Genomic DNA, 24,383 nt, shown 5'->3' on the forward strand with positions numbered 1-24,383 from the left:
CATGAGTACGTGGAGGCACAGCTCGGGCCGCGCCACAGCTCAAGCGGTTAGTCGCTGGCTTCCCACCGTGGCGGACCGGGTTCGATCCCGGGTTTGGTCAAGTGGGATTTGTGGTGGAGAAAGTGGCGCTGGGGCAGGTTTTCTCCGAGTACTTCGGTTTCCCCTGCCAATCTTCATTCCACCAACTGCTCTACACTCACCCTCACCTGTCTTCTGGTGCTGGTACAATTGGCCAGAAGTGGCCGCAGCAGAAGGGACTTAGTCCCACCCCACTAGCATTACAAAAAATGTATAGCTCCACCATTCTTCACCTTGGCACTGCAACCCCCCGTCTAGATGCTGTGGAATATATAAATAAATCTTGCTAATTCCGGGAATCGAACCCATCCCTAGCCCGTCGCTATATCTTATGATGGCAGAACTCTTAAGGCGCGTCCACATTACTCGTGCTCGTGCTCGTCAGGCTTGTGCTCGTCGGGATACTCGTCTGGCTTTTACTTGTGCTCGTAAATCTTCCTCCACACTACTTCAGTTGCTCGCCAGGCTTCGGCGGGTGAGGATCCGTGTATTTACTAGTAGTGTGTATAGGCTGTAGTCGTATTTTAATTTATTGGCTACAGTTTTTAAATTAAAAATTAAAAATTTGCTTGTCGCGTTACTTGTCATATCGTCCACATTACTCGCGAGCTTAGCGAGTCGCACGAGCACGAGCACGAGTAATGTGGACGCGCCTTTAGGCTGCGGCCTCACGAGCGCACAAAATGCGTCATTTGTAACGAACGTCGTGACGTCCGTTGTAGAAATAAACAAGAGAGGCGAATGCCACGCTTTCTTCTGGCTCCAGTGCAGACAAAAAACTACGCACCGCATTCTACAACTGTGTGGTGTCCTCAGCAACGTCCGTCATAAAGTACGTTCGTTGCAACGGACGTACTTCGTGCGCCCGTGTGGCCCCAGCCTTAGCGTATGTCTACAAAGACTTTGTTGACGGAAACAGAACTAACAAACAAAGACTCTCTTAAGTGGGCACCAAGCCTCATATAGGACTGAAGTTTCAAAAATAAGACCCTGATAACGACAAGATGAACTGACGCAATAAATTAGGTAATGTTTTCTAAACAGGTAGTAAGATTCAGTAGTAGTGAGAAATGTTTGTGGAATGACGACTACATTAGCCTTGAGCTGCCATGTTAGTCCGTTTTGAGGATAGCCTGGCCACATGCACCAGCATACAGCTATGGCAGCTGACAGGCCAGAGCCGACCTTACTTCACCCGACTAAGTCGGGGGAGGGGGAAAGTGAGACGACATGCGTGAGAGAGCTGCAACGGAAAAGTTTGCTGGTTGGTTCCGAAGCGAGGGACTAGGCCGGCAACTGCGGCGGGCACTGGAAGGGGAGTAGCCCGGTAACCGTCGGCCCCTGCACTCGGACAAAATGACATCAGCACAGCCAAAATGGAGGTAATGGTGAAAGAAGTAGAAACAAATAGTGAAATGTTTGCGTGAGATGTATATTTCGTTCAAGAAAGTCTAAAGTAAAGTATTATGGGATATATATTAAAAAAATAAAGTGGTTTAAGAAAATCTAAATGCTCCAAAGAATGGGTGCCTAGATTTATATTAATTTTTTGGAAAACTTTTGAATGTTTAATTTTGACTTCGTTCCCTTCCTAATACCGTCGTCAATATCATAAATCACATATTTTAAAACATGTTCTAGACGTAAATTTAACTCAATCTGCAAATATTGATTTTGAAAATTCATTTGTGTTTAATTTTTAAAATTATGAATCATCGGTTTTTGTTCCACGTCATTTCTACAGTAGAGAAGAGAATTGTAAACGACTCACTTGCAATTCAAATGCACAACTAAACCAATGAAAATGTGCTCGCAGTATATGTTCTGGTAAACTGCATGCTATAGTGTGAAATTTCAGGTAGACCGCAGATTAAGGGTTGGGTTAGGTTAGGTTAGGTTAGCGAACATATTACCGTGGGCTGCAAGATTTATTTCCTCTAAGAAAGTTAAGTATAACGATAGTAGAAACTTTCAGATAGACCTAACGCTCAAATTAAAAAGTTCCGCTAGACCAGTAGACAAGTAGCATCGGCGTCTATATATGAACCTGCAGGGCTAAGACGGTTTGCGATTCTCGAGAATTCGCCTTACAATTCTTACTTCCACAAATTTAAAAGATCAACCTACGCGCGAAGAGGACGCGTGGAAATTACTCGTACTGAAATGAAATATGGCTATTTCAGTTCAGATACTGTTACAAGATCAACAAAATGTGTTATTAGAATAATAAGCCAATTATTTATGAAAACTTTAAGGACGAAAGAAATTTAAGAACGTAGACCCTGCAAAACCATTAATGTATCCTGTGATGAACAGGATGACTATCTGAAATACTCTTCCAGGGCCTAAAAATATTATAAGCTACGGTCATTATTATTCAGCATCATAATTTTCATATAATTCTAGTTTCTACCTTAATAAGCTTATATCTTTTGCTCATTTTATGTCCATTTTTTAAACGAATGCATCCCCTTTTAGTTTTAAAATTTAGCACCTATATTAACATTCATATATGAGTTAGAAAACGTTAAAAATTCACTCACATACACCAAAACCTACAAGAATGTCGCATGCTTTGCACATTGCGTACAACCATAGGGGAAATTTTTTATTTCTATTTTAATGGCTTTCAAAGGATTTGGAAGGGAGGGAGTATTTGTTTATTCTACATGACTCCAGTCGCTTCTACCGGACTAAGCGCGTTATGATAAATCAAAACGCACCGACAGTACCAGGAGGAAACAAGCAATAAATACACGGCAGTGGAGTGGAGCACGCTTATAACAAACCTCACTATTCTCTCACACTTGGCATTTTTTAAAACATTGTGATAACATAAATGGCATTAATGTGTTGAGAGTCTGCTCTGTTGTGACTTATAACTTGTTTTGTCTGTTTCAATTCAGTCAAATGAAAAATCTACGTATTTTGAATTAAAATTAATAAAATCAAAAGTAAATATTATTTATATTGTAGACATATATGAATCTACTATATTTATTATTTTTCAGTTGCAATGTTTTGGTTCTTAATTGTACAAAGAACAGCATAAATAGAATTTAATATAAAATGAAAAGGTGAGAAATGCAATTTAAGGAGTAAATTTTTCAGAACTACCTATAGATGATAATTTGCATATGCGATGAGCAGAATTGTTAAAAAATGCTGGAAGATTATGACACGGAACATTAGGCTAACACGTACAATAGCTTAGCAAACAAACTATGACAACTGCATCTTCTGCAGAAACTGTGTTACGCCCTGAAAAGTGTGTGCAGCCTCAAAAGATGCGAAGAAATAACGTGAAAATCTGCAGTCGCTCGCATGAGCATTCGCATACATTCTTGTGATCACGGCATTTCAAATTGCGTTTAGTCCTCCCCCAAAATGGGAGACTCCACAAATAAAGGAACAATCCTAATAATTTAATTTTCCAGTAGGCTATACCCAATTTCCGCGTAATTACATGGGTTCCCCTAACAAGAAATATACATTTACGATAAAAAGTTAATTCAACAAATGAACGTTGAATTACAGGTTTATATTAAACTATTTAAATCATTGATCTATTACTCCGTATAATGTATATTAATGCACAAATAAAGTTATTCACACAAGGCCGCGCCATAGCTCAAGCGGTTAGTCGCTGGCTTCCCACCGCGGCGGTCCGGGTTCGATCGCGGGTCTGGTCAAGTGGGATTTATGGTGGACGAAGTGGCGCTGGGGCAGGTTTTCTCCGAGTACTTCGGTTTCCCCTGCCAATGTTCATTCCACCAATTGCTCCACAATCACCCTCACCTAATATCTGGGGCTGGTACAATAGGCCAGAAGTGGCAGCCGTACAAGGGACTTAATCCCACCCCACTAGAAATGACAAAAAAGTCATTCACACACCTGTGCCTCTGACAATATTTATGTAGGATTCCTATTGCTTAGGCCTATACCCAACGATTTTCAATTTTACAACTTATTTTCGCGTATCTTGTTCTTTCCAAGTTGTAATCAGTTATAGGCCAACAGTCGTAGCTTAATAATGGCTACTAACATGATTCCGTCTGGGACCTTATGATTGTATGATTATATCGCTATTTCACGACACAGACCCTGTCATCGGTGTTGTAGTGCTTCAAAGCCTATATTCCTACTTATATAGTCATTTTAGCAATACAACAGTAGACTTATTACATGTACATTAGGCCTATAAGGAGCCGGGAAAACGTAGTCGATATAGCGACTGGCTATAGGCTGGAAAGGTTTGACTTCGAGTCCCGGTAGGGGCAAGAATTTTCTCTTCTCCACGTTATCCAGACCGGCTCTGGGCTCCACCCAGCCTTATATCCAGTGCTTATCGTGGGTAAAGCGGCCGGAACGTAAAGCTGACCACTCACCTCCAGGGAGTGCCGAGAGAAAGAATATATGGTTATATACAACCATTCCCCCATACGCCTTAATTAGTTAAGAACAGGGACATAGCCATAGCTCAAGCGGTTAGTCGCTGGGTTCCCATCGCGGCGGCCCGGGTTCGATCACGTGTCTGGTCAAGTGGGATTTGTGGTGGACAAAGTGGCGCTGGGGCAGGTTTTCTCCGAGTACTTCGGTTTCCCCTGCCAATCTTCATTCCACCAATTGCTCCACAATCACCCTCACCTATCATCTGGGGCTGGTACAATAGGCCAGAAGTGGCCGCAGTACAAGGGACTTAGTCCCACCCCACTAGCAATAAAATATACCTTTACATTAGGTCTGTATGGTGTGCAAATGCTGAGTGACCCACAATGAAAATTTGCCTATTGCGGTACAACTGCTCGTCTTGAACGTCAGCCACATACAGTACGCACAGAAAGTCCTCGTACCTCCGGACAGAATATGTTTAGGAAATTTAGATGAGCCCAGTAAAGAAATTAGAATATTCTTTTTACATTTATTTTGTATTTGCTGAAACTTGACCCACATGCTCTATACCAGACACAGTTAAATTCTAACATTCTGCTGGCTGATGTTTACTTTTATTTTAGGTCATTGTTTATTCAACGATGTTTTCAATAGTTTACATTATAAGCGTAGGGCGCCGAACTATAGGTCGACTAGAAAATAATAAATGGAAGGGTTAGGGAAGAAGCGATTGTGGTCTAATCTGAGATTATTGCTTGGAAGGACTGCAAAAAACTATGAAAACCCCAGTCAGTGTACCCGGTCTCGAAGCCGATATTGGGACCCCACGAATACGGAATCTCTCGACCGACACGTTACTCCAGCATACCTTGGAAAGTGAATCTGCTGTCTGCATAACCACCTCACATGAAGGAAACAGTATTCACTGAAGCTTCTTGAAATATTTACTCCTCTGACAAGATAAATAATCTATAACAAGCGCTTCGACAAAACTAAACACTCTATGTGTAGTCAGTCCACTCTTCATGTGAACTGGGGCCGGTTATGCAAGAAGCAAGGACGCTGGGTGGGCTTATCCTACAAGCACCTAGTACACACCACCTCCTTACCAGGTAAAGGTAACAGGTAATTTTGTCTCTGTGTTTAACTAATTAAGCGCTATGCTATGAAGTCGTACTGGGGAGTGGATATATAGACCCAAGTTTTCTTGACTAGTTGGAGGTGGGTGGTCAGCTTCACGCCCCGGCATCTTTACCCCCGAGGAAAAAGCCCCCGGTAACCATTGGATAGGAGGTTAGGTGGACGCCAAGCCGGTATAGACGACATAGAGAAGTGAAAATTCTTGCCTCCATCGGTACTCGAACTCTGACCCATTGGTCGTCCAGCCCGTAGCCAGTCGTTATACCGACTGCACTATCCCGGCTCCCACCTTCTTAACAGATGCGTATTTAAACATCAATTTGCCTAAATTCAAGTGACAACAGTTCAGTAATTAACTTCATGGTAATCATATCCTAAACACTGTTTTAAATTAAAAAAGAAGATACAAGTAGGCATATATAAAACATTATGGACAGCTTTCAAATAACACATTTATTCGAAGAAAGATTTACAGAGTATAAAAATATTTCTACAAGGACGAGCAGAAATCTTACGTACGTATACAGACCTGCGTGTCATTCTTACTGCATATCGTCTTTATGGACGTAGTCATAACTGGAATTAGAACTAACAAAACCAGACAGGTAAAAGTTTCGAAGGCAGAAAATGTCAGTGGGAATTGTCAATGCGCCGTTTTAAACTAAGACATATCATTTCCTAATTCAAAATCGTTGTAAGGAATCTAGACATCCTACTATGAGCATAATAGATTGTAGGAGGTGGAATTAGAAAGTTCGTCAACTTTTGCCCGTGACAATTTATTCTGCAGCCACCGTGTCTGCTTTTGCTGTGGTTCCCTTCCCAGCTACGATGTCTGTGCCTGGGCCCGGCTATGCAACGGCCGGAAACAATTTTGCAGCTCTTCTTCCTCGTCCCCCCCCCCGCTTTGTTAACTATATCCTACGTCCTTTCAAGACGGTTTTCAGTCCTGGGAACAGTTAATAATCGCCAAGTGGGAAGGTCTGGAAGAGCAGACGAAATGCTGTACAAGAAGAAACCGACTATGAGGCCGTGTAGTGTCATGGCAGAGCAGCCAGTTTGCACATTCCTAAAAATGGGAGCGTGTAAGGACAGTTGTTCACACATGAAGAATGTCGTGCTCTTTCGAAATTAACTCTTAATAAACAACATTTTTTTTTCCTTGGCACTACAGCCCCAGTGGGCCTAGGCCTACCTCCATGAACTTCTCCGTTCACTTCGGTTTTCCTAGATCTTACACATACGGTAGGACTCCTTGGGCGAGTGATCAGCTCGTCGCAAGGCCTCTACCTGTAGACAAACACAGAAAAACGCACACAAACATCCATGCCCTCAGTGGGATTCGAAGTCACAATCCCGGCTTCCGATCGAGCGAAGACAGTGCATGCCTTAGACCGCTCGGCTACGGTGACCGGCCAAACAACGTCTTAGCTACCGAAAAAATTCTTCCCACATTACCTTCTCTTCTGAACGGTCTGCACGAAATAATTTCTTATTGGGCTATGAGTCTACTTACAAACTGCTTCCCTGTTCATACAGCAAGTTTGTGGAGATGTCTTTCCCACTCATACAAGAATAAAAATATTCGCTTCTTCCTAAAATTACGATACACCGTTACACGGAACTGTGACGTAAACAAAATTCACAGAAAAGAACATAGTGTGATTCCATTCTTCCGTAGTCTGTCCAGTGCCCAATCTACAGCTCCGGGCAAGATCAAACGCGCTGAATAGTACACATACTTTGTGATTCGGTGGATGTTCCAAATGCTGGAACATGTCGACTACGCCATGTAAGTCAGTATGTTTACAAACCGAATTCCCTTTAATTTTCTGTTAGAAATTTCTCCTTGGGTCTGAGGCCCAAGCTTTCTTAACCTCAATACACTTTGGCGGTCACAGATTAGCTTTCCGCTTCATCCAATTTACCCTGAAGGAAGGAATCGTTGGTAGCCACTGGAGAGGAAGCTGGATGCGTTGGTAACAAGAAACAGTTTTGCTTCGGCCGGGAATTGACTTACTGTCTTCCATCTCATAGTGAATCAGTTTATTGACTGGGTTATCTCGGGTCACAATTAGGTCGTTAGTGACATAAAACATAATAGGAAGACGAGTGGTAATAAGGGGTTTCATAAACGTGAACGAAAGAAAAGGAAGACAGTGAGGACATGTGGTCTATATTTCGCGCATCAAGGCGGAAGGCTACTAATGGCTTCACTTAAGGAAGTGAGGGGGGGTTAAAAATTACACGGATTGTCAATAACTGCAAATTAAGTACCTTCCTTTATCTCTTTTTAAACACATAAATTATATATTATAAATTATAGTGTTCTGAAGCCACTTGGAACAGTAGTGTCTCACAGTAGACTCACATGTATTCATTAACATAGCCTCATTCTCTACAAGTACGAAGCTTCCCTCCATACGCCTATTTGGGATACCTGACTGTCACAGGAACCTACAGTACCTTATATAAAAAGTGTCTAAAGACATTTGAATAAGAGAGCTGTATTTCTACATCGCCACGTGTCAACACACCTAATATCCCCCAATTAATGCCAGTGGTAATAATATGGGCATAACGTTTGTTGAAGTGGAGGAACTTAGGGCCCATATAAGAGTCACGATACCATTAATCCAGCTAAACTCAGCACCCTATTCCTATCTGATAATGTGTTTCTAAAAATAACACAATTTAAACATACTGCAATTCGATAATTACGTAATTCCGATATGACCCACTTGACATTCTATACGATCGAGAAATGTATTGGCAAATAATAACAATAATAATTAATAATGACCTACCGGCTTTTATTAAAATGTGACATGAAGCGCCAAAAGCCGGAATAGTGAACTCAGAATAGGCATTCATTGGTTGGCAACGTCTCAGTAAACACATTCCCGCGGCAACGAAAACGCGAACAATCGAGTAAATTCCGTTGCTATGCAACGGCCCTGTAAACACGCCTTCCCAACAATAGAAAGGCTCTGTTTTCTGCGTGGTCCGTGCAAAGGGGTTATTAAGAAGAGTTCAGTTGGGTATAAACTCTCTAGTTTCGAGCCTACAGTCTGCCACGGTATGATCTTGGAAGCAAAGGAATTGAACTGAGTCGAGTCTTCGTAATTAGCAGTTGCAGAATAATGACAAAAAAAAAGGAATTGGGCTGTGAAAAGAAGACTTCATGTGTGATTTCAAGTGACAGACTGCTATGAATCCGTTGCCAGGATGCGACTAGTAAAGACTGAGAAACCTAGTGCGTAACTGTGAACTGCAAAGTGTGTAGATCAGCGACATCGCCATAATTGTCTGTGGCCCTGAGTTTTGTGAATAAGGTGTCAATAAATCCAGTCATCCAATCCAAAACCCTACTCCTACACGTAACAATATTTTATTAACTTTATTAAAAAACTGTTTTGTAGACAGCCAACTTATAGCTTTGTGCCTTAAAACACTGGACCTACAACCCATACCTCTGTGTACCATGCCTTATCTCCAAACATAAGCAGCAGGTAACTTTGCATCTAACAGACACTTCACTTCAAACACCATAATCACCATTAGCACTGCGGAATTGATTGAATAAACAAGAAACATCGTCCGACCTCACGCACGCAAATGAGAGAAAGAGACGGCTGAACTGGAATACAAATGCGAATGGACAAAAATACTGTGCTAAACTGAACACAATATCACAAAGCTAATTATTATTACTTCACTACTTAAGTGATCTTCGAAATTTAACAGTCAATAACGTTCTATTCTCTGTAAAATCATCTTTAATTTTTAAGCAGAAATTTTAAGATGTCTATCTATCTCTATAACAGGTCAGTGCGAGAAGGCCCATGGGGTTGTGAAACGCCAAGGCTCCCATGTTCTCTAGACAATCGGCTCACAGATGGAGGTGAGGTTGTCAGCCTTACGCGCCGACCGCTCTTCACTCTTCAGGAATATTCCTGGTATTCATTTCTGTTAGAGGCTTAGTCGACCCCAGGGCCATAGTGCGGCTGGAAGGGTTAGGTAAATTGAAAAAAGTGACCTCCTTGGGATTCGAACCCGCGACCTTCCGGCATGTAGCATAGTGCCTCAACAAGCTACGCTACTGTGGGGATGTATAGCAGGTTCATTGAAGCCAAACTACATTATCTCTATATAGCATAGCCTATAGGCCAGCATTTTATTCCAATTTTAAGCAGTCCACTCCATCAGCTTGTCTGACACCCCGAAATCTTGTTCGTTCCTCCTTAGTTTAGCGGCAGAGTGCAGAAGGTGTCTCCTGCAATGTGTGCCGCTAAGTTACACAGCAAGGTTGGCATTTAGAGGAGAAATTAAATTTCAATTACCGAAATTTTGTAATAATGTTTAAAAACAAATTTTAAGCCAGAGAAGTACTTAATTGACGTCACGCAATTTATAATATAATAGAAACATTTATCTTAAATGAAAAGCTGCAGTTGAAATGCAGTGAACTAAAACAAATGCGTCCTTGTGTTTAATTAAGCTTACGTCACAAAGGCCTCTGGGGGAGTAGAGGAACATTTCTATGCATTTTTAAACTCGGCGTTAGATTTGGGGTCCCTTAGCCTCGGTACTGTATAGAGGAGAGTCAAAAATAATGAACAGCCTTCAGAACTATGTTTTCAAAATGTCCCCACACTGCTTATTGCAACATTATCTCCACATTTAAGAAAATGACAAGAGAAACTGAACAGAATAAACACAGAATAAAGGATTCTAATGTAATTTACATACTGGACTCTTTCCCTTTGTTTGCTATTCCCTTATATAGTAATTCCCACATTGCCCCTTCTTCTACTTTGTCCCAAGAGAACTTACTTTCAACTCTCTCACAAGTATTCAGCGTCCCTTGCGCCCTTCTCCGAGGCTCTCTCCATGGTCTCCTTTTCTGGGTAATTAACTAATTACAGGGTAGCACATAGTGCAGTCCCACAATTAGTATGAAGGGTGGTGGAGCAACCAAGCTCTCTCTCTCTTTCACTTCATCTTCATCTCTTAACCCTTTCATTTAATTAGCAAGTGGTTAGTTTAGGGTCGCTTCACCCGCGAAGAGTTATGCTTACACACTACTATGCAAGGCTTGGCTTATGGTCTTAGAGAAAGCGAGAGAATCACACGCACACACTGTCGAAGCAGGTTCCGGAATCTTCAGATTGAAACCGATACTTGTGCAATCGATGTTACCCGTTTAATTTACACACAATTTGGTTAACAGGTTCCTAATTTATGTTGCAGCATAGGAACTTGTCACAATCATTCCTATCATAAACAGTTTTCATGGCTCTGCAGTGGATACGGGAAGCGCCAATTCTTGACATTCTAAAAAGCCTGTTAACGTTTACTGTAAGAATCTTCTAGGTAGTCCAATGATCGCCTCTGTGGTCTAATGGTCAGAGTTCCTGGATTCGATTCCCGACGCTACCAGATTTTCTGAGAAGTAGTGGGTCCTGAACGGGGTACACTCAGCCTAGTGAGGATAAGTGAGGAGCTATTGCAAGAAAATAGCGGCTCCGGTCTAGAAACCCGAAATTAATGGCCGTGGGGATTCGTTGCACTGGCAACGCGACACCCTCTATCCGCTAAAGTTGGCACTAACTTCACCGAAAAGCGGCGGTCGCTCGGTCGGTACAGTTTGCTTGCGGACTAAAGCCACGGGGTGTTTGTTTGTTTTGTTTTTGTTTGACAGATTTTTCGGATGAACTTGCTGCCTCCTCCTTGCTGCCCCATATGATTGTGACTTTTTAGAGTTTATTTCGTTGCTTTGCGATTCCGGTGCAACTGTGAAGGTTGAGTAACGTCGAAAAGGGACTGATGCACTGAATTTTAGTGGCGACCCGGGAAGTAAAGTCTATGAGGGTGTCTATCAACGGGTAATTTAAACACTGCTTTATACTGTCCTTGATCTTAGACTGAGAAATCGCTGTACCTCAGTCCGTATCGGAGCCGCGAACATCTCGAAACGGAGTCGGACATGTTACTATTCTACTCATTAAACATGTGTTGTCATTGCTATGAAGTTCTGTAGCTCTGCGGTGGGCACACAATTTATATGCAGTCCTAGATACACGCGATCTGATCCTAAAGCTGTAGGCCAATTTCCTATTGAAGTGTGTCATTTAAACTTTTACTTTCAAACGAGACATGGAAATTAAAATCGTCCTATAAATAGACAACTTTAAAAATATCCTTGAAACTCTGAACATTCATCAAAAGCTCAAGCCACACAGCAGATTTCTCAATTAAATTCTTTGTTTCAGAAATTCAGTGAGATTCATTAAGTACTCGGTAACTGAGGGGGCTCTTCCAATTTCGAGATAGCAGACAGTTAACAGTGTGAATTAAAGTAAAGGTTGAAAAGAGTGTAGCACCAACGTACCCTTCGATCTTCACCCATGCAGCAATGGGCACTTTGGGGCACTGTCGCCAGAGTGGGTTACGTATTGGTGGACTCAGGTGGCCGGCCACACGCCGTGTGTTATGCATACATGAAGCAATATCCCACTAGATAATAATACTCCCCCTACCTTCTCTAAGCTAGATAATGGAGATCCCCCATAACAATCACTCCTACCGAACAGACCAGCCCGACATACTCACTGTATACCTACAATGCAGGTCTATATATAAACCATCAGCTACGCAACACACACACACACATGCATCTCTCTGATCATCCTCAAGAATTATTCGAACAGATGTGTGACGTTTGCAGTGGCGGCTTGTAGTAACGAAATACATTTAACGTTCTCACGTAGGTAGGGAAAGTTTTTGTCTTGGAACAGAATGTGCATTCTTTGTAGTGGGAACGTGTTTATGGAGCCGCTGCCTAGCAATGATAGGGGGACGCATATAAAGACAAACAGGCTGATGGGATTTATGAACTGTGCCGTTTAGATGGACTCAGTTACTATGATATATATACGAAATTTCATAAAGATTGGTTCAGGCATTAAAAAATTAATTTGGAGTGGGATTCAGGTACACATAAATACAGAGGGCAGTGGGACCTCAAAGTTTACTTTACTTTTTCAAAATAAGGGAAGTACAAATAATCACAAATAATTAATTTCGTGTGCCGAAAAATGACAGAGCTCGTAGTTCTAATAATATACTTAAATACCAAATAAATTGTTTCTAACGTGGTCGATGTTTTCTAAAAGAGATACCCAGCACGTAACATGGAATTAATCACATTAATTCAGACAGGAGACTCTTTCTGTACTGAACACTGACCTTTATATTATTTACCTCAACGCAGCCTTCTGCTTCATAAATCCATCGCAACACCAAACCTACATAAGTTATAAAATCACAGTGAGTTATCACACACAATTAATGAAGGGAAATAGTGACCAGTCATTATAAACAACGCACGGCCGTCAATCATACGCCAGTGGCTTTCCTGAAACCAACATATGTAACGAAAACAGTGGTGTAAAAATACGCTATGAGCTTAGTAAATGATAGCACTTCCGGTCAGAAGGTCAGTAGATAGTGTCATGATATCTAATGCGTCGTTCAGAAACACATGATACTAAATGTAACGGATTTGATCAAAGCGTTGACGGCAACAGCTATGTAAACACGATTCAACATGAAACAGTAGAGGAAGGTGGGTTTTCCGCGTCCGCGGTGACGTCACACAACAGTAGTGATCACGTGGCATGTGTTTCCTGTGATGTACATCCGTTCCTCGGCTATATAAGGTACCAGTATTCCTAAGCTGGAGAAGTAGCAACCAGTAAGTTTGAGGAGTACAGAAGAGTGCATGAAGTCAGCCCGTGAAAATTTAACGTGTGATTTGAAGACTTTATGTGTGCTGTATCACAGTGACATGTGGAGTGTATTATTTAGTGAAATTTCTATAGTTCCTGTGTTATAAACCCGTGAAGAATAGTGCAGACAGTCTGTAGAGATTAGCGTGGAGTGTCAAAATGAATAACAGTGTAACAATTATTTGTAGTTATGACCTGTAGGTCGTTAATAAATCCAATTACCAATCCTAACTCCGTCTTTAGTTACTGTGATACACCTGACAATATTAATCCACAACACACAGGATGGCAACGGAATAGAGCCTACAGATGATAAAACCATTGCTATCCTAAGCAGATATTCGTTTCTACAGGCAAGGTTTTATCTTCCATTGAAATGTAACTTATTTTGAACTTGAGGTTTTCACGGAAGTGGTTATGAAGAGTATAATCTTCTGGGATATAATGCCATGTTGCTCGTTCATATCCAACAGACATTTCGGAGGAACATTGCCTCCATATTTAGGGTCGAAGACGAACTGACTGGCGGCAAACCGCCTGTGACTCTGAACAACAGTCAAGAGAATGGGAATACAACGTCGTACAACAGAATGAGAGTTCAGTTATCAGTAGCAACGGAAAATTAGTAGTAGAAGAAAAATTAGAAGCCAATCTGTGAACACTTTGTGTGCTGTAATACAGTGATATCTCGAGTGTGACTTATAGTTCCTGTGTTAAAACCCGTTGACAGGAAACGGATAGCGAACACATTGTAATGGAATAGCCATTGTTGAGACCTGTAACCAAGCAATGACTAGTGAAAGCAGACGCAGAAGTCATTGTGTACCGTAGTCACAGTAATCTTTAGAGTTTGTTAACCAGTGGGACTCATAATTATTTGTAGTTAGGACTCGTGGGTGTTCAATAAATCGGCTCAATCCAAACCCCGTCTATTGACACTAATACAAGGAAAAGTATATATGAACAGAAAGATAAACACGGAAGGATGCATAGTTCTAAAAGTCAGGGTTTTAAGGTTCTACGGAGCCTCTACTGAAATTAGCTCCATCTTGCACGTGCCGTCTGCAATATACGTGGCAGCTTACGGGGTACATGTTCGTACTGTGCGGCAGCACTGAATTCCGTAGCTGCCCGCATAGACAGATGACAGAGTCCGGTATAGGCCTTCCTCATACCACCTGCATATAGCCTACCAAATTAAGGGGAGGGAGGGAGCGAGGGTGTACTTCATCCCAGTAGAATTTCCAACCCAATAGTGAATAGATAAATAGATATGGTGTCCACTAGTCTAGCATTGGTCATTTGGCTTTAACCAGCTAGGACTATAACTGTCCTAATATCGCAGTTGTGTTATTGAATTTACTGCAAATTGATTGGTCCGCGGAGAGCTATACTGACGACGGTGGTGGTAGTGGTGGTTTGATAGTGCTTGTAATTATTGGTTGAAATTAGCAGGGTAGATTTGGGTGTATTCCACAGGTGAATTTATGCTGCCAGAATTCGGAATAACAGTAAATTTTAGAACAGGGTTCGAAGAGAAGGTGCATTTTTAGCATAATTTCCTTCCATAGACTTATGAAATCGTCACACTGTCTATGTGTGTCTCTCTTTGCAACTTTTGAATCAACTGACCGTTTTGCACGATGTTTGGTACGAAAATTATACCGTTGGAGACTACTTCTAATACTGTATTTCCCAGTTTCCCGCAATCAATATTAACAAAATGGTGGAAATACGAATTTCAGAGGTGTATGACTATTATCACTTAACTTGAAACCTAGATATTAACTCCATGGAGCTGAACCCTTCTTGAGAACCCACCAATTGTGCAATTACGCAAGAATTTTCCAACCTCTTATAGAACCCGATGGTTCATTTCTAAGGGCCTTTGTGTCATTTCGTAACAAGCTAATTTTTTTTTGACCAAGCTAGAGGACAACCCATTGTCGGCTGTCTACGACTACTTATGACTTTCTGACTGAAAAATTCGTGAACCTCAAACACTTTCCTGTAACTCCAATAATGGATCTCCGCCCGCCCCCCCAGTGACAGGCTCGCAAATCAAGAAGTAAACTGGACTTTTACTGCATGATTCACACCGTGAGCTGAACGTCAGAAAACAGTGCTGGACCTAAGGGAGAGTAAGAGAATAAAACGGAGAGAGCTACCAAATAAGCATCTTCATGTGTTACAGTCGTCACCCAAGTATCAGTTTTCTGATCAGTCGAGATGAACGGGTATATGTTACAACAGATCTGCGAGACAACGTTTCGCTCGGGAAAGCTGAAAGGCAACTGAGAAACCCAGGCGTAGAAAGGATAATATTATTAAAATCGATTTTAAGTGAACACGGTCGATGTTGGGAATTGAACCGGGTCTAGCCCAAAATTGCAACTTTTGTGAACACAGTAATGAACCTTCGGGTTTCATAAAAGGCGACAGATTTCCTAATCAGCATAAATAATATCAGTTCTTCAAGAAAGGCTCTGTGACACCATGTGGTCTGGTAATATCTACCAATGTTTCGGAAGAATGTGTTATCTCCTACTCTTAAGTCAGAGAAGCAGAGTTCATCAAATCCAGCAAACCAGACTGTGGCACAGGACAGGAGACACTCTGGATTCTGCTACTTAGAATCTGAGGTGCTCAGAGCGGCGATTATGAAGACTACGGTCTTTCGAATATGCTGTCGTGCAGTTTAGTCCACTGATGATTCGAAAGAACGTCCTGCTTTTATCTTCGACGTAAAAGTTATCTTAAGAAAGCAACGAGCAAGAGCAGACCACAAGGTGACCATCTCGTTGCATATTTTCAACCTTGAAGCTGGAGGACGTATACATTCCTCCGCGTCGTCCGTGACATCACGCACGCAGCACGTCCCAGAAGACAGCGACTGGATACGGGTTGGACGGCCGAGGGGTCGGAGTTGGAGCCCCGGTGGGGTCAAGTATTTTCTCTTCTCTCCGTTGTCCCACCCAGCCTCCTATCCAATGGATACCAGGGGGTAAAGCGGCAGGGACGTGAAGCTACCAACTCAAATCTTAACTATTGCTAAGGTCAAGAAAACATGGAGCTACTATACAAACACTCCCGAATCCGCATTCATGAAGTACTGCTTAATTAGTTAAGCACAGGGACAACTTTATTTTTATTGACGGATTGAGTAGCTGATTAAAATGAATATTAATACTGACTTAGGCCTAAACTTACAGTTGCAAGTAAGCTGCAGCACATGGTCGCAACTGAAATCACTGAATACGGAAATTCTTAGGGTATATACTCGTTCAACAAATTTGTTACTTTTGTAACAAGTTACAAAGTGCACAGGTTTTGCAAGTTACTTTTGTTATTGTATTTTTTTACATGTCCATGTGCGAAACATGTACATGAGATAAACGCCATGACAGTTTTTAAACCCCTTAGTCCAAAAAGGAGGGGCTTAACTGGTTGGTTGACAAGAGGGTGGGTTAAAATGGCAGACTAGTAGCGGTATAGGGGGGTTACACTTTGCAAACAAAAGGCTTTCAATGTGAGCAGCAGAATGAGAGAGAACAAAGAGATGAAACTCAGGCGAAAGTGAGAAAGAAAGATCTACAAAAGGGGAGACAAACAGAACAGAAAAATTAAAAATAAAAGTGTTTGGTAAAGTTAGGAAGGGTGGAAAAACTAAAGAACTAGATAATGAAAGAGAAAGAATGGGGCAGACAAAAGAACAGGGGGAGGGGATTAGTGAAAAAAAAAGAACAGTGACGAAGAATAAAAAGCCGGAGGATGCTGAATGAAAGAAAACCCGGTGGCCTATGCGTCACACAACCAGGCTTGTTCCTCAGTGCAAAGAGTAGCAACAAAGCAATCGCGGCAGCCATCTTACTTGACATGCACACCAGCGCCACACCACGCCATGCTGCTTATTTTTGTTTCATTTTGTTTCAAGCTTCAGTTCACAAAATTTCAAAAGCTTGTTTCAGATGTGTTTACACAGAAAGGAATGAGAACGTGTAATTCAGACCCCTCCATTGTAAACGCACGTAGGCGCTTTAGTTTCGTGATATTGTTGAGCAAGAATTTACCAGTGCTTAAAGACCCGGTTCCTGTACACTCTGCAAAACAGGTGTATATAGGTTTCTTTGATTTGGGGATCGGCGACATTAAAAATCCTAATTTTGTAATGCGATGAGCATGGTGCCCCACTGTCCAAACTCTCAGGGTGCTCAAACAGAAATATTAGGGTCGGTGCTCAAACAGAAATATTAGGGTCATGTGCTCGAATCCAACTCCGATAATGAACATCCATGTTTTTATACTACATTCTTCAAAGTACGCCGATACAGACTTCTCACGAGCAGACTCGTGTTCTCAGGGTTCGTGCTGAACGTATAATAAATCTAAGCGGTGAAAAAGTGAACACTAGTAGCCTACTAATTATGTCTGCGATTAGACAGCGGCTGGTCTTCAGCCATGAAAATGTAAGCTGAGATTGGCTATCTAATCGATTTCAGAAGTTTAGACTTTTCGATGTTTGGCACTTCAGTGACGTTATTTTACACGGCACGCGGTAGCGTAGTTGGTTGAAGCACTATGCTACAAGCCGGAAGGTAGCGGGTTCGAGTCCCGACGACGTGGACTATTTCAATTGACTTAATCCATCCAGCCACACTATGGCCCTGGGGTCGACTCAACCTTTTAACAGATATGAGTACCAGGAATGTTCCTGTGGGGGGGGGGGGTAAAGGGCGGCCGGCGCTTAAGGTTGACAACCTCACCGCCATCTGTGGGCCGACTGTCTAGATAACATGTGACCCTCAACGTCTCACAACCCTATGGGCCTTCATGGCCTGTTACAGAGATAACTTTACCTTTGCTTACATATAAAACCATAGACTGAGGTGATATTTCAAACGCTTGTAGCAGATCAAGAGGTAAGGCAATTTTCCGCTTTTTATGGAAACCGACGTTTTCATTGCCATGTTCAACAGAAGCCGCCACTGAAACCAACTCTTAGTCTTTCAAAATAGTTTAAACGTTTACAACTTAATTATTTAAGACGTATTTAATATCATGTCCGTTCAGTTTTGCGACTGATATATATTTATCATACAGAAATTTGTATATACTATATATACAGGGTGTTTCACGACTTTAGGGCATAACTTCAGGAGGTGATTTCCTAGGTCTTTGTGAGCAAAAAAGTTCATATAAACATGTGTCCGATTTTGGACCGTTACGGAGTTATGACCGTTTTTTCATTCCCATACACGCCCTCGTGTGAACCGCGTCTCTCAGCTGGCGGGTCGCTATTTTTAGTCAGCTACAGACAGAGCGTTCTCGTTATCGCGACACTTGAGAGCGGGGTTGGTTGGTATGTCCGGCGTGGTTCACAACCGAGCGGCAGCCTGTGTTACAGCCGGCGGTGGCATTTTCGAAAATCAGCTTTAAGCACCAATAAATTCAAATTAAAGGTAATTTCACGAAGTTAACTTTACATTCATACTTTAAATGCATCATGCATTATGTTGGTTTATTATTTTGTTCCGTTTCTTGTCAGTAATCGTTACCTTCTATTCTGAGTTTAAAACGGTCATAACTCCGTAACCGTCCAAAATCGGACACATGATAATATGAACTTTTTTAATCACAAAGACCTAGGAAATCACCTCCTGCAGTTATGCCCTAAAGTCGTGAAACACCTTGTATATATATAGGCCTGTATGTTTGGACATAAGGACACTTCGTTCTAGACAACCTCAATCTGCAATCCTTTCTTAGGTCGAGTGACCGAGTTTCACGCCCAATAAAACAACAAATAACCACAGAGCTGTTACATTTAAATTCCTTGTATTTATTCAGAAAGTACAGGCTTAATGTTTTTGGAATTTCCCCAACTAAAACATTGCCGCCGTATGCCAATACACAGTAAAATATGTGATCGTCAAATATGGAAAAATCTTGAAATTTTAAATAGGCTATAAGCCTAGGGCAGGCATGTCCAACGTGTCGATCGCGGGACGATTTTTGGTCGATCTCATAGGCCTATAAGGAAATTATACGTGAAAAGCATGTAAATTCACTTGCAATACCTATAATATGATTATATTCAGATTTTGAAGGGAAAATACATATTAGTCATTCCTATTTTTCTGTTCTTATGTAGCTTACGTGAAAATTGCTTTACATTTGTGTTAAATATGGGGAGTCTCTACTCTATCCTTATCACGTGAACACTTATTTCTCTACTCTATCCTTATCACGTGAACACTTATTTCATCACTCGTCGTCAGCCGCGTGTGTTCTGATGCAAGAGTGATCAACAGGAGGTGTGATTCACTTCGATCCCTCCCGCCAGTCAATTGTGAATCCCCGTACGTTGAACTAACAAGTGAGACGTATTATAATATTAGCTGTTAGTGGAGATTTGTAGCTTTGCTGTGCATTAAACAAATATAGAGTTTGGGGATGAGCTCAGTGCAATCAAAGGGACAGTAAGTGCTCTGCCCACGTCATTTTATTAATTTAGAAAGCGTCTGCGTGCATGTGCCAGACAAAACAGTTACCCCAATATAGCGGAAAATGCAAAGCCTCACTATCATTGCCAAAAAAGGGTAATCTGGAACGTCATTATAATGGTCTCCATAGCAATATGTATGATGCTGATTTTCCACCCAAAAGTGAAATTCGTAAACTTAAGCTCAAAGAACTCAATTCGAAATTAGCTCCTCAAGAGGCCTCGCCAAAGCTCAAGCGGTTAGTCGCTGTCTTCCCACAGCGGTAGCTCGGGTTTGATCCCGGGTCTGTTCAAGTGGGATGTGTGTTGGACAAAGTGGCGCTGGGGCGGGTGTTCTCCGAGTACTTTGGTTTCCCCTGCCAATCTTCATTCCACCAAATTCTCCATCATCATAACTACCCGGGGCAGGTACAATAGGCCTATCAGTGGCCGCCGTGCCGAGTGGACCCAGTTGGACTCCACCCCCCACTAAGAGAATTAAAAAATTAGCTGCTCAACAACAGTTGATGGCAAAACCCAGGTCACCTTCTAATAATGCAACGAAATCTTCCTTCAAGGTCAGCAATCTGATCGTTAAAAATTGCAAATCTTTCACTGAAGGGGAATTTGAAAAGAGAGTTGTCTTGAAATAGCTGATAGTTTTCTTGAAGGATTTAAAAATAAGAAAGAGATCATAGCTACTATTCAAGATCTTCAATTATCAAGAAACACAATTGTGCGGCGAATAGAAATAATGTATGGAAACATAACTGAACAGTTGCTGAAAGCTGTTTCCAATTGTGTTGCTTTCTTCCTCCAACTGGATGAATCTACAGACAACAGAAACACAGCCCAGTAACTAGTTGCTTTTACGACAAACATCATGTATCGTGTTATTTTACCAGTAGGACCATAGGAGGGGGTGATAGATCACTGGCAGTTTTGACACTAGTAAGGCGATCACAACCTGTTTGAAGTTGGACATGCCTGGCCTAGAGGAACGTGTATTATCTTATGTAAGATATTCAATTCGACTATCTCTAGCTCTGTTACATTTGTCCCAGACCTCAAATATATTTGGTCTTGTATTTTCTCATGTTTAGGGCTATAGACAATAATCTAGCTACGAAAAATTTATTGAAATTTAAGTACGATTTTAAAGTTCGTTTTGAAAAGATTTTTTAAAACCAACTGAGCCTATCTTTTTTTTTACTTCCGCATATAACATCAACAAAAATACCAGACCGAACTCTGTAAAACTTGGCATGGAAAATATACACCTCCTAACGTACAGCCATTTTTATTTTGGTCTAGATTATATTGCTTTAAAATCCACTTTATTTGCAAGTCTTCAAAGATGCCTACGAGTAGATTGGGAGATTCATTGGAGCCTGATATGCCTCGATGTCTTTATCTACTCCAGCTCTTACATTACACAGATACTGTACTATCAAGTTTAAAATGCCCTTACAAGTTTTCATGTCAGTTCACTTTAAGAGCCACACTGTTGACAGACATAAATGAATCTTTATATGTACTTACAGACTACATTAGTTTGATATGCTCTGATACACCTAATACTGGCTTCATGGCATAAAAGCAGGCCTTTTTATAATGTTTAATTTCTACTGTAACTGTTCAGTGTCTTGGCACATTAAGAACTTTTACAGATGTGTCACGTGACTTTATATCGTAACTCCAGCAAGAGACTCCTGAGGCAATTCTGAACGAAAAATATTACATCAGTATGGGTCCTATCCTCAATAGTCCTGCTGAATAACTTTGCAAACTGAGTTTGAACATCCTCTGAACTTTCACTCGGAATAAACTGGCTACTTCACATATGTCGCGTAGTTTGTGAAACAAAGATTCGGGATGCGAAGAAAAACAAGTTTCCACAAAACTGCGTTCAGTAAGCCCCACAGGCCTTGACGATTTAACAATTAAGCGGCATGTAAAATCTCACTTCAATGGTCGGTTCGGAAGAAACAGAACTTTCTAACAAGACATAATCTGGAGAAGCTACGCTGAATTCTCCAAAATAATTTTCGTCCAAATCTAAATATTTAGTATCAAAATGCAGTTTCAAGTTGTACTGTTTCGGCGCTCCTTCAGTCTGTTTACATATACGCGGCATCCTAGTTTATTGATGGACTACGCTACTAGTCGGAAGATCGCGGTTCGATTCCCGTTAAGGTCATTGCATTTTTCAATTGACCTAATCCTTCCAGCCGCACTATGGACCTGGGGTCGACTAAGCCTCTAACAGAAATGAGTACCAGGTATCTTCATGTGGGGGGTGGGGTGGTAAAGGGCGGTCTGCGCGTAAGGCTGACAACCTTACCGCCATCTGTGAACCGACTGTCATAAAAATGTGGTAGCCTCAACATCTCACAACCCTGCGGGTCTCCACGGCCTGTTACAGAGGTAGCTTTGTTTTTAAACTATATTATAAACAGGACAATACATCTCTTTGTCCACTGTTGTCAAAATTGTTTTATTCTTTTACGTTTAGTGTCTTCGTTTCGCTTTTGATAGGTGTGCTGTTGTTTAAAGGAAGTAAACAGTTTCATATATAGTACACATTTAGTAACTACGACATCAGAGAGTTACTGTACTATAAGCGTTTGCCTTGAAAGTCTCTTTAATAAAGCAACTCGGAAGACAAGGAAGCATATGCAGGCACAAGGTACTGAGTAAAATAACATCTTGTTTCGAAACTGCAAACTGCGAACAGCTGTGACAACTGAAACGATGCATCGACTAGCAAAATAAACAGAAATAATTCCACGCAAAATGCTAACTCTGCATATGGCCAATTAGTTTATTTGAAGCACCCATAGCTCCAATTCTCACATGACCCAAAAAAGACTAGAATTTATACAGTGCCTCCATCTGAACTGGGCAAAACTGAATTACGTATCATGTACAGTTCACCTTAGGTGCGCCTCATGCAAAGAACACTGGCGGACCGCGGGTTGCACATCACTGATATTACGGGACGGATAAGTCACATAAATTCTTCTTACTCTTCATACATTTTCGCCTATCTTCCATAAAACTAAATTTGTTATAGTTAGGCTGTCTAGTGGCCAGCATTCCTGGTTACAGATCCAGAGGTCCAGATTCGATTTTCGGTTCTACAAGATTCTTTGTAAAGAGTAGTGGGTCTGGAACGGGGTCCACTCAGCCTAGTGATGGTAACTGAGGAGCTATTTCAAGGAAATAGCGGCTCCGGTCTTGAAAACCGAAATTAACGGCCGTGAGGATTCGTTGCGCTGACCACGCGACATCCTCTATCCGCAAAAGTTGGCACTAAATTTCGCCGACAAGCGGCGGTCGCTCGGTCGGTATAGTTCGCTTGCGGACTAAAGTCAGGGAGTTTTTTTATCATTTATTTTAATAGTTATAATTTTTTTTATTGCTAGCGGGGTGGACTAAGACCCTTGTACTGCGGCCACTTCTGGCCTATTGTACCAGCCCCAGAAGATAGGTGAGGGTGATTGTGGAGCAATTGGTGGAATGAAGATTGGCAGGGAAAGCCGAAGTGCTCGGAGAAAACCTGCCCCGGCGCCAATTTGTCCACCACAAATCCCACTTGACCAGACTCGGGATCGAACCCGGGCCGCCGCGGTGGGAAGCCAGCGACTAACCGCTTGAGCTATGGGGCGGCCCATAGTTATTAGTAACTACTAGGGATCGTAATGATTGAGAAGAATACACGGGTCTCCTGAGCTACATAAGTACTGAATACGAAATGCTAAAAAATATCTCAACCTAAGTTACCTATGTTAACAGTTCATAAAGAGCTCGATACGCCGGAACGAGAATGAAGGGACCGAAAATGCACACAAAATTACTGACGGGAAATTCGAAAGACCAAGAGGGAAAAGGAAAAGTAAAATAGGGAGAACTGGTTTTTAGATGGAAAATTTGTTGAAATCTATCCATGGAGGCGGTACCAGTGGTGTTAAAATTTCGGTTTCTGTTACAGTAGTTGTTCAGGCAGTCGGTCCGACTGCAAAGTCGCTACCTATACACAGAAAGATATAAATATAGAATAAACGCACACAGATATCCATGCCTCGAGTGGGATTCGAACCCACGACCCCAAGTTCGAGCGGACGAAGACTGTTCATTCTTCAGACCGCGCGGCCACTGTGATCGGGGACTGAAGTAGTCTGAGTTATGTTAATTTTTGCCCGTCACCTTAACTAAATTTTAGAGCTATTACTTTAAATTAGAATAAATAACAGACAGTTATCAGATATTCAGGTTTACTGAACATAATATTATATATCGCGTCAATAAGAATATCAACAACAAAAATAATGGATATAACTGGCTATAATAATTAACAATAAACATTAACAGTAATTATTAGTTGCTAATAATATTAATATTAATAATCATAATCATTGTATCTAGAGATTATTATAATTATTATTGTTATTATTATTAGTCAAACTGCTTGTATGTAGTGCTGCCAAGTAATTCAC

General features: G+C 41.5%; 1 protein-coding gene and 1 long non-coding RNA gene across 12 annotated transcripts in view; one reads left to right on the forward strand and one right to left on the reverse strand.

Annotated features, from left to right (window-relative positions):
- LOC111861791 (homeotic protein antennapedia) overlaps positions 1–24,383 on the reverse strand; it is a 1,040,626-nt gene that overhangs the window by 492,273 nt on the left and 523,970 nt on the right. The window lies entirely within an intron of this gene.
- Positions 1,269–24,383, forward strand: part of LOC117282123 — a 58,280-nt gene continuing 35,165 nt past the window's right edge. The window contains exon 1 of the long non-coding RNA XR_004512753.1: positions 1,269–1,460. This is a non-coding gene — a long non-coding RNA (uncharacterized LOC117282123). The remainder of the gene's footprint in view (positions 1,461–24,383) is intronic.

The sequence above is a fragment of the Cryptotermes secundus genome, unplaced genomic scaffold (genome assembly GCF_002891405.2).
Source record: "Cryptotermes secundus unplaced genomic scaffold, Csec_1.0 scaffold180, whole genome shotgun sequence".
NCBI classification, from domain to species: domain Eukaryota; kingdom Metazoa; phylum Arthropoda; class Insecta; order Blattodea; family Kalotermitidae; genus Cryptotermes; species Cryptotermes secundus.